Source organism: Tasmannia lanceolata, unplaced genomic scaffold, assembly GCF_043159265.1.
Source record: "Tasmannia lanceolata isolate RefF3 unplaced genomic scaffold, GAP_Taslan_0.1 ptg000029l, whole genome shotgun sequence".
Lineage (NCBI taxonomy): Eukaryota > Viridiplantae > Streptophyta > Magnoliopsida > Canellales > Winteraceae > Tasmannia > Tasmannia lanceolata.
This window is the reverse complement of record NW_027518706.1, coordinates 9,783,413-9,800,684: the sequence shown is the minus strand read 5'-3', so window position 1 is coordinate 9,800,684 and position 17,272 is coordinate 9,783,413. Positions and strand designations below refer to the sequence as shown.

The 17,272-nt window shown below is 38.4% G+C and overlaps 2 pseudogenes across 1 annotated transcript in view; both read right to left on the bottom strand.

Moving 5' to 3' along the window:
* The window catches only part of LOC143859313 (putative CoA ligase CCL7), a 38,432-nt pseudogene extending 27,849 nt beyond the window's left edge, over nucleotides 1–10,583 (bottom strand). Inside the window, exon 1 of the transcript XR_013239228.1 lies at nucleotides 9,407–10,583. The product of XR_013239228.1 is annotated as a putative CoA ligase CCL7 (transcript). The remainder of the gene's footprint in view (nucleotides 1–9,406) is intronic.
* LOC143859314 (putative CoA ligase CCL7 pseudogene) lies at nucleotides 44–1,225 on the bottom strand (annotated as a pseudogene).
* Nucleotides 10,584–17,272: the final 6,689 nt, after the last annotated feature.

The window sequence follows — 17,272 nt, the reverse complement described above, 5'->3', positions numbered from 1 at the left end:
TTGAAAAACCCACTAATTTAAAGTATTTATAGATTATGAATAGTTGCTTCCAACAGTTAGAAAACACGTAGACAAAGACACCCTTTCATTTTAAATTCTAACAGTCATATCTGTTAGTGTATATCCAACAGTTGGAAAACACGTTGTAAAAGACACCCTTCCATTTAAATTCTAACAGTCATATCTGTTAGTTATAACTGTCAAAACTGATCTTTTAAAATTCAAATCTTTTTTGCAAACAAAATTCAACAATAAGTAATAACAGACAGCCCAAATATATGAAACATAGGAAGGAAACAAAGGAATATATTATGCAACTCTCCATTGGCATCCTGGTCAGAACAAGCCGTTAGTGCTGCCACATAGGAAGGAAACAAAGGAATATACTATGCAACTCTCCATTGGCATCCTGGTCAGAACAAGCCGTTAGTGCCGCCGCAATGAAATTCCGGTGAGTCAGAATAACACCCTTACTAGTACCCGTGGTCCCGGACGAGTACAACAGTGCAGCCGTGTCCCTCTGTTTGATCGAAACCATAGGGAAATCCAAAGCCGTAGGCCCCGCCATATCGATCCGATCAGAGAAGTAGGTAATTCCATGATCAGAGACAATCTGAGATTGGTTTTCGATTGGCTTTTCGATACAAGTATCACGGCGGGTAGGCCTAATTCCCTCACCTTTCCCATAACTCAGGGACTGTGATAACAAACTTGGATTTAGAGTCTTTAACCTGTTTAGAGAGCTCAATGATGCTATAGAGAGGATTGACAGTGGTGGCAATTGCACCAAGCAATGATTCCGAAGAAACAGAGGGGGAATTGGATTGAATTCGGAGAGAAAATTAGAACAACATCACCCTGTTTTACGCCTAGTTGGAGTAGACCATGGGCAACCTTTTGGACCATGGATTTGAATTGGTGGAAGGTCAGCGACTCACCAGAATAGGAATCAGCGAGGGCTAGTCCGTTTGAATAGGATGATGAGTTGCGAAAAAGGAATGAGACCATTGAAGTATTGGGGTCTTTCGGAAGAAGGATAGGAGCTCGTGGAGACCTGTAGATTCCATCTTTCCCATAACAAGATTTCTCCATTTTTTCAGTTGGGTTACAGAGATCAAAACCTCAATACTAGAAGAATGTGGGTTTTTTTTTTTTTTTCCCCTTTGTTGGCTCTCTTTGATCTTTGATGGGTTTTTAGCTTAGTAATGGATTATGCTCTGTTTGATGGATTATGCTCTGTTTGGTTGCTGGGTTTTTTTTGTTCCCAGGATTTATGTGGGTAAAGGTTTAGTGGTCACATCAGCTTTTTCTTGCTGACATCAGCAAAATCTTGTCTTGAAAAGGGTGTTCTCTCTTTCTCTCTCTACCCTCTCTCTCCACTCATCATAATATCTTTCTCTAATTAATGCTTGTCCCCTCTTTTGTCTCCTACCTTTACCCACATAAATCCCAGGAAAAAAAAAAACCCTGCATCCAAACAGAGCATATGGGTCCGGTTTTTAGCTTAGTAATTCTTTCTTTAATGGGTCCTTTCCTATGGTGAGTTTTGGACAGTTTTTCTTATTGGCTAGTAATTTAGGGAAGTGCATGGATTGAAGTGTTTGAAATTTTTGAGTTTTATTGTTGATTTGTCTTGAAGCCGTATCTCTGCTTTTGATTTAGATGGGCGAGAATCTTGGTAGTTGAAATTAAATGCAGATAAGGATGGCTTATCAGATTCCAATTGTTTGATTCCATATAAGTGAAGTGGTACAGGGCAGATTATTTATTCTTACGAGGAAACTCAAAAGGTAGAGATAAAAAAGACTCTTTGAAGTATTCAATAAGCGCCCAGCTCACCAGTCAAACAAAAAAGTCGAACAATGACTACTAAGATCATGAGTTAAGCAAACAAACTCCTTTGACATTTTGGGAGGAACGGAAAGGCAGAGATAGTGACTTGAAGCCATTTTTTTAGGAGATATTATATTTGGGATTAGGAGTGAAGACATTTTTTCAAAAAGTATAGTAAGCCCCACTTTTCTAGAGGATTCATGAGCCGACCCCAACTAGTTTGGGACAAAGGCTTAGTTTAGTTGAGTTAAGTTGAGTTGAGTTGTATAGTGGGCCCCACTTCACAAGATGATCTAAACCGTTATGAGAACATCCACAGATAGGAGGGCTAGGATCATCCTATGGAGATGATTTATGACGCAACTTGAAATTCATTCTACTGGATGATCCTAACCTTTCATCTTTAGTGAGACTGCATATTATGAAAACCTCCACTCCACAGATCGGAGGGTTGGGATCATCTTATGGAGATGATTTTTGACGTACATCCTAGTTAGATTGTGGGCCAACAAATGAGCAATTTGGACCATCCAATGAAGTGGGTACTTTTTGAAAAAAAAGATGGACTTTAGACCCCCACACCATATAAAATCTCTACAGTATGTACCCAATAATGTAAGTTGTTCTTTACTAAGTGCTCCTAAAATTGTTCCCTATGGTGTGTGTGTACAAACTTTGGAGATGATTTTGGGGTACTACCTATTTAAGTTGTGGCCCATCAAACCGACTGTTTGGATTATCAGTCTTCTACTCTTTGGAGCGGCTGTAACCCACTACCAATCTACCACCGGAAAACACAGAAAAATCCAAGATCTTGCAATAACGAGAGGAGAAAATATACGCCAACCAAACAGCAACCACCAGTCCACCAAAGGGGAGCAAAACAAAATACCACAAGAAACAAGAATATACGTGGTTGACCACAATGGACTACTATACAAAGAAGGCAACACACAATCCACTTTTTAGAACCAAAATAGTAGAATGTTACCTCCACAGTAAAATCCAACTCTTCTCCCCAACCTTATATCCAACTACAAAGAAACCTTCAAATCTCTACACTGAGTATGAAGAAAAATCCCTTTGGAAAACCTTCCAATACAATTCTTCCCTTGCAAAGAAGAAAACTCTATGGAGAAGAAGAAGAATACACCTTGATAAACAAGATAACGCAGCGGATCAAACGTGGAATCGTATCCGAAGCGTACGACGCGAACGAAGATCGCACCCGAAGCTTACGATCCAATATTTGCCCTAGACTCCACTAGGAAGAAGAAGAAGAAGAAGAGAGATAGAGAGACAAAAGTCTTTGGTATTATTTCATTGATTGATTAAAACTCACATATTGCAATCTCTTAAATAAAAGAAATGCAATATCTAAAGAAGTAAACTTCTCTTAGAAGAAAAATCCAGAATCCTAACTCATAAAGAAAGAACTAAATTAAAACACCTATACTTAGAAGGGTAATCCTAATACGCTTAGGAAATAAAATCCTAATAAATCAAGAAACTAATGGCCTACTTTCTAAAATGATAAAATCCAAAGAATTAGCAACTAGTGTCCTACATCACAAGAAGAGGAGGAAAACCCCTTTTTGCTTCACCACAAAAAGCCTTCTAAAAGCCCAAGAGAAAACCTCTCTTTTTTCCAAACCTTGAATAGAAGAAGAACCTCGCAAAACTTTTGCGTCACCGCAAAAGCCCTCCTAGAGCCCGAGAGAAACCCATTCTTTTATTATTATTATTATTATTTGAATGGCAAAACCATTCTTTTATTGCCCTTGCTTTTCTTCTTTTCTTCACCTCCAATAAGAACGTTGCTTTTACTTCACCACAAAAGCACTCAATGAGCCCCAAGAGAAAACCCCTCTTTTGCTGTAACCTTTCTTCTCAACCTTGAGTGGAAGAACTTGCTTTTGCTTCACCACAAAAGCCCTCTAGAGCCCCCAAGAGGAAGCCTCTCTTGTCTCGCCCTAGCTTTCTCATCTCTTCCCTATATTTTCCCTTCTTCTTCAAAACCCTCTCATATACAAACCATATATATAGAGATAAAACACATCCCACTTAAAAGGCGCAGTGGGACCCACTCCAAGAATGAAATAGAAACGGTGATTTTGTATCACCAACTCAACACTCTTCCGCTTAAATAATTTTAGTGGAAAAGTAATGTCTGTGATACAAATTATTTTGTATCTAACTCGTACTAAATAATAACTTAAAAAACTTGTAAAGCAATGGAGCAACCAACCAAGAACCACTATCCTACTGCAATTTTGACCAAACTATCTAATAAAAAGTCAATAACTCCTAATTTTTGCAAGGTCAAAAATAAAATACACTTAAATGTGTTATTTGAACAAACAACGAGGTAGAAAAGAAAGATTCAAAGCTTTACAGGATTTTTTATTGTTAAAGAATCCATTAAAACAATAAGTCTGGAGATAGTTTTTTTCACTCCTATATTTTGCAAAGTATTCATCCTCCTCTCAAACTCAAACCCAACATTGATGCAACATCAGAGGCTTTGAGGCTTTGAAAGGCAAAAACTTACCCTAAACTAAATGTCATCCTTTGATTGTCCTCCAATGGGTGTAGAATAGTCAATAAGGCCTTTTACAGGAAATGAAGCACACATATAAATCACTAAAACATCACTAGGTCCCAACTAATATTCTATACAACAGCCTAATAGTCTGTTAAACATCAACAAAACCATATTAAATAACTCTTTCAAAGTTACAGTGTTGGAAAAATATCCATATCTTAAGAAGCCCAAATATGATTCTTAGGACTGTTGGATAAAATAGACGGATCAGATTTCTACAGATCTTATAAACAAATAATGAAAAATGACATATGGCTTAGTTAAACCCAAAACACATTACTTGAAATGAAAACATGTTACTCGACCTCAAAACAGTGCAAGTCGAAGCAAAAAATCCATGTATTGTAAATCAAACCATAATTGAAATAAAATATGGAAAACAGATTGCACTTATCTCTTTTGATGAAAACTATTTGGAAAATTCAGATTTGAAAAGAGAAGGCTGAGTCGTGCCACTGGTCACTCTCCTTAAGAATCGTATCTGCCCCCTACCGGTGCAACCGGGATCCGCGAATCGACTCTCCAAGATAAAACAGCTAGATTTGGCTCCAGTCCACGTGCACTAGCTGACTGGTCCACCCAGAACCACCTTAGAACTATGCTCAGACACGGAAGGAAGGAGATGAAGCAAAACCACAAAAACATAACCCTTTTTCTGTGTAAATCTCTTTCTTTTTCTGTTGGCAAAAGCCACCCCAAACATCTGTTCAAAGATAAAAGCCTACACCATTGTGTTTTTGCAAAGATGTTTCTTCCCCTTTTTATAGACTTCAAAGTGTCTGTTGGGAAATTAAAAGCCATCATTAAATCCATAAAACGTTTCTCTCCCAACATTTACATTTGTGACCGTTGGAGATTAAACGGTTTTTCAACTTTAATGGGTGTTATTATCACAACCGTTTAAGGTGCCATTATAAAAAAATGTTTAGCGATTAATAGGGGTGTAATGGAAACCGTTTTGGGCATTAAAAAGAATCTTTTCATTTAACCCAAAAAAGCACTCAAAAGTCACTAGCTTTTGAAATAAGAAGGAAACCAAATTTTGAATCTTTCCCTCTAAATTTTAAAGACAAGGCAAAAATCACTTTTGACTTTTCAAATTCTTTAAAATTTCCAACAATCCCCCACAAGATTCAAAATACAGTTAGAATTTGAAAACGGAAGTATCTGAGCACATTAGAAAAATAGAGTGGATTCATACCGGTGTCTTTTGGACTTCAACCGATATTTAGGATAAATAGATTGCGTTACCGAGTACAGGTAGAGTTAGACTCCTTCAACCTTTCCTCATAGGTGTAACTGGCTAACCTGTTACCCACACCCTACCTTCGATTCCTTGGTGATTCATTCACGCTTTTGGAACATTTTGCCCTTGTTCCTCTCTTGGTTCTCATGAATGTTCTAGAGAATTACCCGTTAAATTCTCATAGGAAGCGGCCTCACTTCCACAATCACTTAGATTAGTCATCAAGTGTGCACTGCAAGTAACACACCATCCAATTTAGGTTATGAACTGATTAAGAGTCTCAAACTCATCCTACCGCATTTGCAGTGAACACTATCCTTCAACATTTTGCATCTAAGAGTAGGGGATGATAGTGTTAACAAACCATCCGGTGACTTGTTAGTACCCATTGAACCTAATTCCAGGGATCTCCTTTCACATAGGTTGGGTGTCCATCACTAATGGTTAATGCCTCGGACTTTAACCCCATTCCTTTCCGATGCCTTATACACCACTTTATGTGGCTCTACCAGAGGATCTGAAGACTCCTCTCCGCCTTTACAAGGTCGATTGTTACTGTCCCTCTTATGCTTTACCAACTTATGCCTTAGGCAAATATGCCCCTTTTGCCATTTAAGGTCTTACATTTGGCCTTGGCTAAAGGATTTTTCGACAGTCACTGTATAAAATTACCGAGGGAACTGGTCTTGGCCATAGCAACCCATTTGCCATTAAAACATAACTTGAGCCATTTGGCTCAACCTCCTGCTGAGGATAAGGCTATAATCTTGCTATCATAGTGGGACTTTTACAACACATCTGTGTAACCGATTTTCATGAAATCGCTCCACCACTTAAGATGAATAAGTGCCCACTGGTATTCCTGGATTCTCTTAATTAGAGATCCAATTAGCACAACCTAGCCTTTTCGAATAGCAGGACCCCCACAATTTGAATAATTACCTCTCAATTCTGAGTTACAAGGTTCAATCCATCCCAATATGATGTACACAAGTACCTATCAAGCAACAAACCATAAGTGAGTACATGGCATTTACATTTTAAGCCGCTATATTCCAAAAGTTATGGTTAGCCTCCCAACCAAGAATTTAGAGTCATGTCCATACAATACATGCATAATTACATATGCAATTGCATTCAATAGTCCAATCTTTATATAAGTATTTTTATATACTTACCTTTTACAACCTGTAGAGTATGTATCTAATTGGCACATAATGCATATAATGTTCAAATTGTGTTCCAATATGCCAAATCTACTTATTTTTCAAAAAAAATCCGGAAAATTAGAGTGACATTTTAACATGCATTATATTGATGAATTTCATCAATTCTTCTTTAGATGGCATGAACTAGTTAGGGTAATGCCAAACCCAATTTGGCTCTCAGAGTTCTCATGCCATAGTACATATAAAACATCATTTCCAATACATGATGACAATACACCAAGTTCCTTAACAAGAACATGAACTTTAAACTTTGATATTGTATGAACTATATAGCATTCCCATTCTAGTAATACCGATTTTTTCTCATTGAAAATAAATCATTACTTATATTGCCATTAGATTCATTCAACAAGCATTCAACAAGGCATGCTTATCTCTTAAAGGCATTTTAGCAAACACTTGACAAGCATCATTTTTTAACCATGTACCATTATGAAAACAAATGAGTGTCAAAACATTTAACTAGATAAATGGGTGTTGATATCAAAACATAAGCCACTGATTTTATAAGCGGTCTAAATATCAAGCCCCTATGATGATCAACCATGAATTTCCTTTTATTAACAAACCATCAAAATTTCTTAAAAACAGAAATTTAACATCTTGAGGCAATTGTGTAAAGATACAATAAGGAAATCCATCACCAAAGCCAAACAAATATAATCTACTAGTTTAGGTGCCAATTACAATATTGAGTCCTAAGGTACTCAACCTTTAATTTTCCAAACCAAATAAGAGATGGGTTTTTACACCAATTTAAAAACAAAGTGTTTCCCAAACCCCATCCATGTGATCCATTAATTTTAGTTCCAAACATAAAAAAAGGTTTAACCAAAGGATGAAAACATCATCATATGAATTTCAACCAAGCATGTGCAATTCCAAAACTATATGTAAAACTAATTATGGAACTGTTCATGTTTTTAAGAGCAAACATAAATGGATCAACAATCAACATCATGGCATGTAGCTAAAATTCATTAAAATGTTCTATTTTCTTTTGAGAAATCTGAACATATCTTTTGATTTTGTTTGCACCAAAAATGGGTTTTTTAGAAGGCCATAGATCATAGATCAGTAACAACTCTTACCCTTAAAAGAGAAGTAGTAAATCTAATATAATACGATTCTTAATATTGTTGGAAAAATATCCATATCTTAAGAAGCCCAAATATGATTTTTAGGACTGTTGGATAAAATAGAAGGATCAGATTTCTACAGATCTTATAAACAAATAATGAAAAATGACATATGGCTTAGTTGAACCCAAAACACATTACTTGAAATGAAAACATGTTACTCGACCTCAAAACAGTGCAAGTCGGAGCAAAAAATCCATGTATTGTAAATCAAACCATAATTGAAATAAAACATGGAAAACAGATTGCACTTATCTCTTTTGATAAAAACCGTTTGGAAAATTTAGATTTGAAGAGAGAAGGCTGAGTCGTGCCACTGGTCACTCTCCTTAAGAATCGTATCTGCCCCCTACCGGTGCAACCGGGATCCGCGAATCGACTCTCCAAGATAAAACAGCCAGATTTGGCTCCAGTCCACGTGCACTCGCTGACTGGTCCACCCAGAACCACCTTAGAACTATGCTCAGACACGGAAGGAAGGAGATGAAGCAAAACCACGAAAACATAACCCTTTTTTTGTGTAAATCTCTTTCTTTTTCTGTTGGCAAAAGCCACCCCAAACATCTGTTCAAAGATAAAAGCCTACACCATTGTGTTTTTGCAAAGATGTTTCTTCCCCTTTTTATAGACTTCAAAGTGTCTGTTGGGAAATTAAAAGCCACCATTAAATTCATAAAACGTTTCTCTCCCAACATTTACATTTGTGACCGTTGGAGATGAAACGGTTTTTCAACTTTAATGGGTGTTATTATCACAACCGTTTAAGGTGCCATTATAAAAAACGTTTAGCGATTAATAGGGGTGTAATGGAAACCGTTTTGGGCATTAAAAAGAATCTTTTCATTTAACCCAAAAAAGCACTCAAAAGTCACTAGCTTTTGAAATAAGAAGGAAACCAAATTTTGAATCTTTCCCTCTAAATTTTAAAGACAAGGCAAAAATCACTTTTGACTTTTCAAATTCTTTAAAATTTCCAACATACAGGTTTTATAATTTTTATTACTTACACTTATTGCGCATGTTTAGGCAGAGGAAGGAATCCCCAATGTTTTAGCCCATGTATCTCACAACAACTCAATTTGCCTCTCCTCCGACAAACCAGAATTTTCAAATCATGCTAAGTCCCTGTTTGTTTTGGATTTTTAGAGCCAGTTGGGAGTCCAAAACTGATTACCACAGTCAAATTTGAGTCTGATAATCAGTTTTGGACTCGCAACTGGCTCTCAAAATCCAAAACAAACAGTACGTTAAATTAAACAGAGATCAAGTCACTCCCTATCTGGGCAATCTCAAAATAAATTCTACACCATTTGTTTCAATATATCATTCAGTCCAAGCAGAACTGCATAAGTACCTGAATTATGACGGCCTGAGGGAAGTTCTTAGCACACTCCTCAATTACATCCTTCCCCAAAGGCGCAGCCCCAGAACCAAGCCTCTTCAACGACGACAAATCATAATTGTTCATCAAACTCTTCTTTGCTAGCGCAATCATAACCGGCGGAACAACAAACAAATGTGTCACCCTATACTTCTCAATCAACCTCAAAACCTCCTCTAAATCAAACCTCCCCATAACTACAATAGAATTACCCCTCTGCAACTGAGTAAATGTAATAACAGAAAGCCCAAATATGTGAAACATAGGAAGGAAACAAAGGAATATATTATGAATCTCTCCATTATAATCCTGATCAGAAGAAGCCATCAGCGCGGCTGCAATGAAATTCCGGTGAGTCAAGATTACACCCTTACTAGTACCAGTTGTACCAGACGAGTACAACAGTGCAGCCGTGTCAAGTCTGTTTTATCGAAACCCGAGGGAAATCCAAATCCATAGGCTCCGCCATTTCGATCAGATCAGAGAAGTAGGTAATTCCATGATCAGAAACAATCTGAGAATGGTTTTTCGATCCAAGTATCACAGTAGGTAGGCCTAGTTCTTTAATCTTGTCCCATAACTCAGGGACTGTGATAACAAGCTTGGAATGAGAGTCTTTAACCTGTTTAGATAGCTCATGGATGGTGTACAAAGGATTGACAGTTGTTGCAGTTGCGCCGAGAGTGATGATTCCAAAGAAACAAAGTGGGAATTGGATTGAATTCGGGGCGAAAATTAGAACAACATCACATTGTTTTACACCTATTTGGACTAGACCATGGGCAACCTTTTGGACCATGGATTTCAATTGATGGAAGGTCAGGGACTCGCCGGAATCGGAATCGGCAAGGGCTAGTCTGTTTGAATAGGATGACGAGTTGCGAAAAAGGAATGAGACCATTGAAGTGTTGGGGTCTTTTGGGAGATGGATTGGAGGACGTGGAGACCTGTATATGCCATCTTTGCTATAACAAGATTTCTCCATTTTTTCAGTTGGGTTGCAGAGATCAAAACTTTGATACTACAAGAATGTGGGTTTTTTTTTCGTATCTTTGATGAGTTTTATGGTTATGTAGTTGTTTCTTTACTGGCTCTCTTTGATAGGTTTTATGCTTAGTAGTTGCTTCTTTACTGGGTCTTTTCCTGTGTGAGTTTTTTAAGTTTGGTAGTTTAGGAGTGATTTTCTTATTGGTTGTTTTGATATAGTGATGGGTTTTTTTTGTGGTTTAGTGAAGAGCATGGATTGAAGTGTTTGAAATTTTTTAGTCTCGTTGTCGATTTGTCTTCAAGTCGGATTTCTATTCTTTGATTTAGATGGGTGATAATCTTGGATGAATCCACAGTCTGTGTTGTTTGGGAGCAAACAAACAAAAGCATTGAATAAGTAGGACAGTATTTGGCAGAACCTTGACGTTTACATGGAAACAGCAGAGATTAAAAGGACTCTTTTCCAATCATACGTTTACAAGGAAACTGACAGGTGGATATAAAAAAACACTAGTTTCCAATATTTTTGATATTTTAAAGGACACTGGAAGGTAGAGATTGGGACAGAAAAGCTTTTTTATTTTATCCCCTGTATATTGATGAGTACGCGTGATGTCTAGCATTTTTCAGAAAGTGCAATGGGACCCACTTCACAGAATGATCTAAACCATTCATTTGTTAGGCCATAATGTAAATAGGCTCTACCCCATAGATCATGTCCATTGGATTATCCTATCCCTCCGATCTATATAGATGGACTGCACATTGTAGAACCTTCATAGATCGGAGGGTTAGGATCATCCTATGGAAATGATCTAAGGGGTGCAACTTAATTATGTGACATTTTATATGGCGTAAAACTGTCTAGTCCAGTATTTTTCAATACACCATAAGATTATCCATTTTCAAAACATACTGTATGGCTTACACCATAACATGATCCAAACCGGCCACAACATAAATATGTTGTGCCCGACAAAATTTTTCAATAGGATGATCCTAGCCGTCCAATCTGTAGAGGAACTGTGTATTATGAAAACCTTAATAGATCGGAGAGTTGGGATCATCATATGGAAATGGTTTTTTGGGCACAACCTATTTACATTGTGGCCCATCAAATGGACAGTTTGGATCATCCTATGGTATAAGCCATGCAATACTTTTTGAAAAACACTGGACTATATACAAGACCGTATAAAAACTCTATTTATGTTATTGCTCGGCAAATGAACTGTTTAGGTCATCCTATGAAGTAGGCCCAACGAATGAATGGTTAGCATCATCCTATGGTGATGATCTATGGAGGAGATTTTGGGGTACTGCATATCTATGGTGGGACCATGAAATGAATGGTTTAGATTATAGAAACAGGTAGGCCCATTTTACTTTTTGAGTCAGCCCATTTCTGTGGGAATATCTATACTCGATTGAAAATACACGTCCACAAACAAAAAGTGAGACCCACCTATCTAAATGATCTAAGCGGTTCATTTTTCGGTCTCCACGATGGATAAGTAGATAAGTTGCCCGATGAATCTTGTCCATCATATGATCCTAATCCTCCATTAAAAATAGTGCAAAATAGATGGCTCAAAAAGTTTAAAGAACAAAAACATCTTAGAAATATTTGTAAATCAATGGGTTAGCATCAGCGTATGTAGACACATACAGCCCAAAAATACAGAGGGGTCCACACTGTTTGGATGATCCAAACCATTCTTATGTTGGACCCTGATGTAGAACGGGTATGCCGTAAAAATCCTCTCCATAGGATGATCCTAACCCTATGATCCGTGGAGGTTTCTATCCTGCGCCATCAATTTTAAACCTCTACAAATCAGTGGGTTAGGATCATCATATGGAGAAGATTTTATGTGCTCAGTATAGAACCGTTCACGGATCATAGGGTTAGGATCATCCTATGGAGGGGATTTTCTGGGCACACCCATTCTAGTCAGGGTCCAACAAAATAAGGGTTTGGATCATCCACAATGTGGGTCTCGGCGTCTCGCTGTGTTTTTGGGCTGCATGTGCATGCACGACTGTCCACCATATAAATTCTCCCCTTTAATGCATTCGAGTATTGCTAAGTTGCTAACGAGATCACCTTTGGGCACCACATGTGCTATCTAGATGTGATCATGTCCATTGATTTCCTGCCACCCACCTTGATTCGAGGATCCTAGCCCTTTAATCTATTAGACATCATTTAAGGTTCAACTAAGACAAGCTAAAGAGTTAATTTTTGTAGCTTTGATCTACATATGGGGAGTCGAATCATCAGAGTCCATCGGATCAACTTTTGATTATACTTGCACGTCCCTGGTGGGATCCTAATGTTGATCATTTTTCCTCTAGGATTTTTGTTTCCTAAGGATCAGCCTCCGGCTCGTGTGCCAAGAACCCGACCACCATCCTCCCATTTCATCTTGATTTTCTTTGGATTATGTTTTTTTCTTGTATTTTTTTGTTTGGCCCTAGGTGAACCCGACCCCACTCAAGTCGACTTGATTTCAGGTTAGATGGGTTGGATTAGGGTTGAGACTGGGACTTTTAGAAGCGGGTTGGGTCAGGGTTGACCATCCTCAACCCAAGGCTCTGATTAGGGTTGAGGGAATGTTATCTCGGGCTGGGCTAGGGTTGGCCTCAACCTGAACCAACCCGACCAGAGTTGCCCCCTACATGAGAGAGCAACCACCTCATGAAATAAGACAAAATCTGTTGAAAAGTAAGTCTATGTGGTTTTTCTCTCATGGAACAGGCGGCCTGCATAATGCCTTTTGTGATGGTCCCTAGCAAATCCCATAAGATATGTGAGATTATAAATTATTGGGGCATTAATATTTACGGTAAATGATATCAAAACAACTATATTTTGATATTGGGTTTTGCCAACACATGTGCCCTTAGGCACCCGTTAAGGTGTTCGAAATGATATTTTACAATCATTTTACACACTGTTTGATAAAAATACTCATATTCTGTGAACTAGCAAAAAACCCGGTGCGATGCACGGGCCGACAAAGAATTGTACAGACCGCATCATAGGTTGATCTAAACCGTCAATGTGATGGAACACAACATAAATAAGTTGTGCCCGTAAAATAATTTCCATAGGCTGATCCTAGCCCTCCAATCTATAGAGGTTTCCATAATTGTTGTTCCTCTTAAGGTGCCTAGAATTCGTCAATATTTTTACAGGTGTCCGCATTCGTAATATCAAACTTTCTGTAATTTGACCCGCACATAGTGAATAAGGAAAAGTAGTTCCCGATTTCCAACCCGACTGGGTTCAACCTGACCCAATCCGATTTGCAATTTCCTCAACCCGACCCAACCTGATTTCCAATTCAGGTTGGGATGGGTCGGGTTGATCCGATTTGATGTGGTACCAATTATTGACCACCTCAACTCAAGCTTGGTTGTTTTGGATTTTGAGAACCAATAGTGAGTCACCAATAATCAGTTTTTAACTCACAATCGGTTCTCAAAATCCAAACCAAACAGGGACTAACAATTAACAAAGGAAAATGTTATTCACACTACTATATTTTGATGATCACATTCCTCACTTTATTAAAGTACGGTATGGCCCGCACCATAGGATTATCCAAACCTTCCATTGTGGACTGTGGAGACTATTTCAATGTTGAAAAAGAAAAACACATATACAAAACTTCTTCAGATGAAACTCAAATTCGGGTTTCGGGTCGGGTTGGGCTGTCGGGCAACCCGATCTGACCCGATTTCCAATTCGGGTTGATTTTTCCCAACCCAACCCGATTTGCGAAAAAGCTTAATCCGACCCAACCCAAATTCGGGTTGAGCCCGACCCGCATGGGAACATCCAAGTAACAACGATGGTTTCAAATTATATATAGTGCTAATGTCCTCACGACTATATTTTATAATGGCACTACTCACCGTATTTTGATGATCGCACTCCTCACATTATTAAAATGTACGGTATGGCCTGTACCATAGGATGATCCAAACCGTCTATTAGATGGGCCACTGCCTACATAGGTTGTGCCCCAAAAATAATTTTCATAGGTTGATCCGAACCCTTCGATCTATAGCGGGTTATAGGTTGATCCAATCCGTCCATGTGATGGAACACAATATCAATCGATTGTGCCCGTAAAATCATTTCCATAGGTTGATCCTCGATCTCCAATCGATTTAGGCTGATCATAGCCCTCCAATCCATAGAGGTTTCCATAATTGTTGTTCCTCTTCAGGTGCTCGGAATCCTTCAATATTTTGCAAGTGTCCCGCATGAGTAATATAAAGTCGTTCTTTCGTCAATGTCATATGTCTTTACCTCTTCTTGGTAGTTTTTTTTCGTAATTGTCACATACATGTACCCAGGTCGGTACTTTTCGTATGTAGATTACAATTTTACCCTCAAATAATTTCTCATAGAGATAGATGTTAGATATGAGCAAAGGGGTTAATGGTAAAAGAGTAATGCCGTAAATCTCAGAAAAAGAAAAGAAATTCCTTTTTTCACTAGCTATATAGTAGTAGATTTATTATCAAAAGATGTGTAATATCATTTCCATATTTTACCTGACCCATCTTGTCTTTTAGTGTTTAAAGAGCTGTCAAAAGGTTACCCAAAAACCCTCCCCAGCAAACTAAAGAAGAAAAAACAGCAGGGTTTGTGCCAATAACATTTCCCATTATTATAACCCATACTAAATTTGGAGCCTAAAATGCACCCTTACACTAGAACAACAAATCAACGGTTCTGATTAGGAGAGACATTGGGTCCATCTTTTAGATCACATGGGCCCCACATACAGGACTATACGCATACTAGTAGTGGCACATAAAATGAGGAATATCCAAACATTCCAACAGCAGGATTAGGGCCTGAGACTACAATTGTTCTGGAGGTGAGTTCCCTCTCTTTCAATATAGCCCATGGCATCCTCCTTCATCTCTTCCTCACTCTCTCTTTCGTTTCCCCATCAAAATCCCCTCATCTCCATCTCACTTTGTCTTTTCTGACCCAAAAGGAAAGGTCTTCTCTCTCTCTCTCTTAATGCATATTTCTTCATTCTAGAGAACATCCCAATCCCTCATCTCCATTTTTCTCAACATGGGTTTTGCAGAATTAATGTCAATTTCGCTTGTTTTGTTCATCAATGGCGTCTGAGTCAAAGGATTCTCCTTCCAATAATCGGGGTCTCTGCGTAGAATCAGATGAAGCCACCAAAAGATACTTCATGCAGCAGTCGGTGCATTCTTTTCTTTTTTTCAATTTATGATTTGATTCTATAAATTTGAAAGAATGATTGAAAACTACTGAAGTGATTCACCAAGGAAAATTAAAAGGAAAAATTATTGCCAAAGGAATGGATATATTCGCAATGCGACTGATTCTCTTACAGGGAAGATCAGCCTCTTGAGACCCACTTTGAGGGAAGGGCCAGTCCTCTTTTGTGCTCAAAGACACAACTTTTGAGTCAAAATTCTTCATTCCATTTTTTTTTTTTGAATGGCAAAAAAATTCATTAAAGAAAGACCGCGATGGTCAAGTACAAAGAAAAATAAAAGGAAGATAGATACAATGAAAAGATAAAAAAAAAAACTAAGGAGGCAACAAGTCAAAGAACTCCAAGCCTTCCTTCTCAACCCCTTTCCTAGCAAGCCTATCAGCCACACGCATTTGCTGAACAACACACATGTTGAAATACAATTGAGCGGCCCCTACCCCCTACCTGATCTTGCATTTCATCAAAATATCTAGCAAACCACCAATGACGAATTCCTTTAGAGACAAGCTAATGAGTGTTTATATTAAACACTCAAGAGATATAATATAAAGATCTCGAAAGCTCTTATGATAAGAATGAAAACAGCTAAATAAAAATAAAGATTAACCTAATCTTGACTAGTATCTCTATGCATTGAGGCGGGCGAATCACCGAATCATATTCTTCTTCATTGTAAATTTGCTAGACAGGTGTGGAGTAAGTTGCCTGGCAGGTTTGGCATTTCCTGGGTTTTCCCTAAAAAGCTTGTGGACCTCGGGACCTCCTTCAAAGTTCGTCTTTAGTACCTAGGAAGACAAAAGGCAAAACACTATGGAATGTGTCCTTCCTAGCTACTATTTAGGTGCTATGGAAAGAAAGAAATGGTAGAGTATTCAAAGGGGTTTCACAAAACCTTGAATTTCTATTCATTAGAGTTATTGCCCTCAAGATCTCTTGGGTGAAATTCTTTCCATCTTTCAAGTTTGTATCTGCTTATGATCTTTGGGAAGGATGGAGAGTGGTGAGTTGTTCAGCGGACTCCAAGCATAAAGTTTCCCAAGAGTGGGTATCTCCTGGGCCGGCCTTTGTTAAATTTAATTTTGATGGTTCTAGCTTTGATAATCCGGGACCGGCAGGAATTGGTGGTGTCTTAAGGAATAGTCTAGGAGAGGTGTTGTGGGCCTTTGCTGGCCCCATTGGGATAGCCGATGCTACGGAGGAGGAAGTGAAAGCAGTTCACCAAGGTTAGGGGTGGCAACGGTTCGGTTTGACCCCCAAACCGAACCGAACCGAAATTTGAATCGGTTTGGTTCTACTGAACTGAACCGAAATTTGAATCGGTTTGGCTTAACCAAACTGAAACCGATTTTTCTGTTTGGTTTCAGCTCTATTTCGGTTCAATTCGGCCAATTTTGCCACCCCATACCCATAATCATTGGAAATCGGGGGCAACGGTTTGGTTTGACCCCAAACCGATCCGAAACGAACCGATCATTGGTTTGGTTCTACCGAACCGAAATTTGAATCGGTTCGGTTTCGGGTCAGTTCGGCCAATTTTGCCTCCCCTAAGTTATTACTAAGATATCGG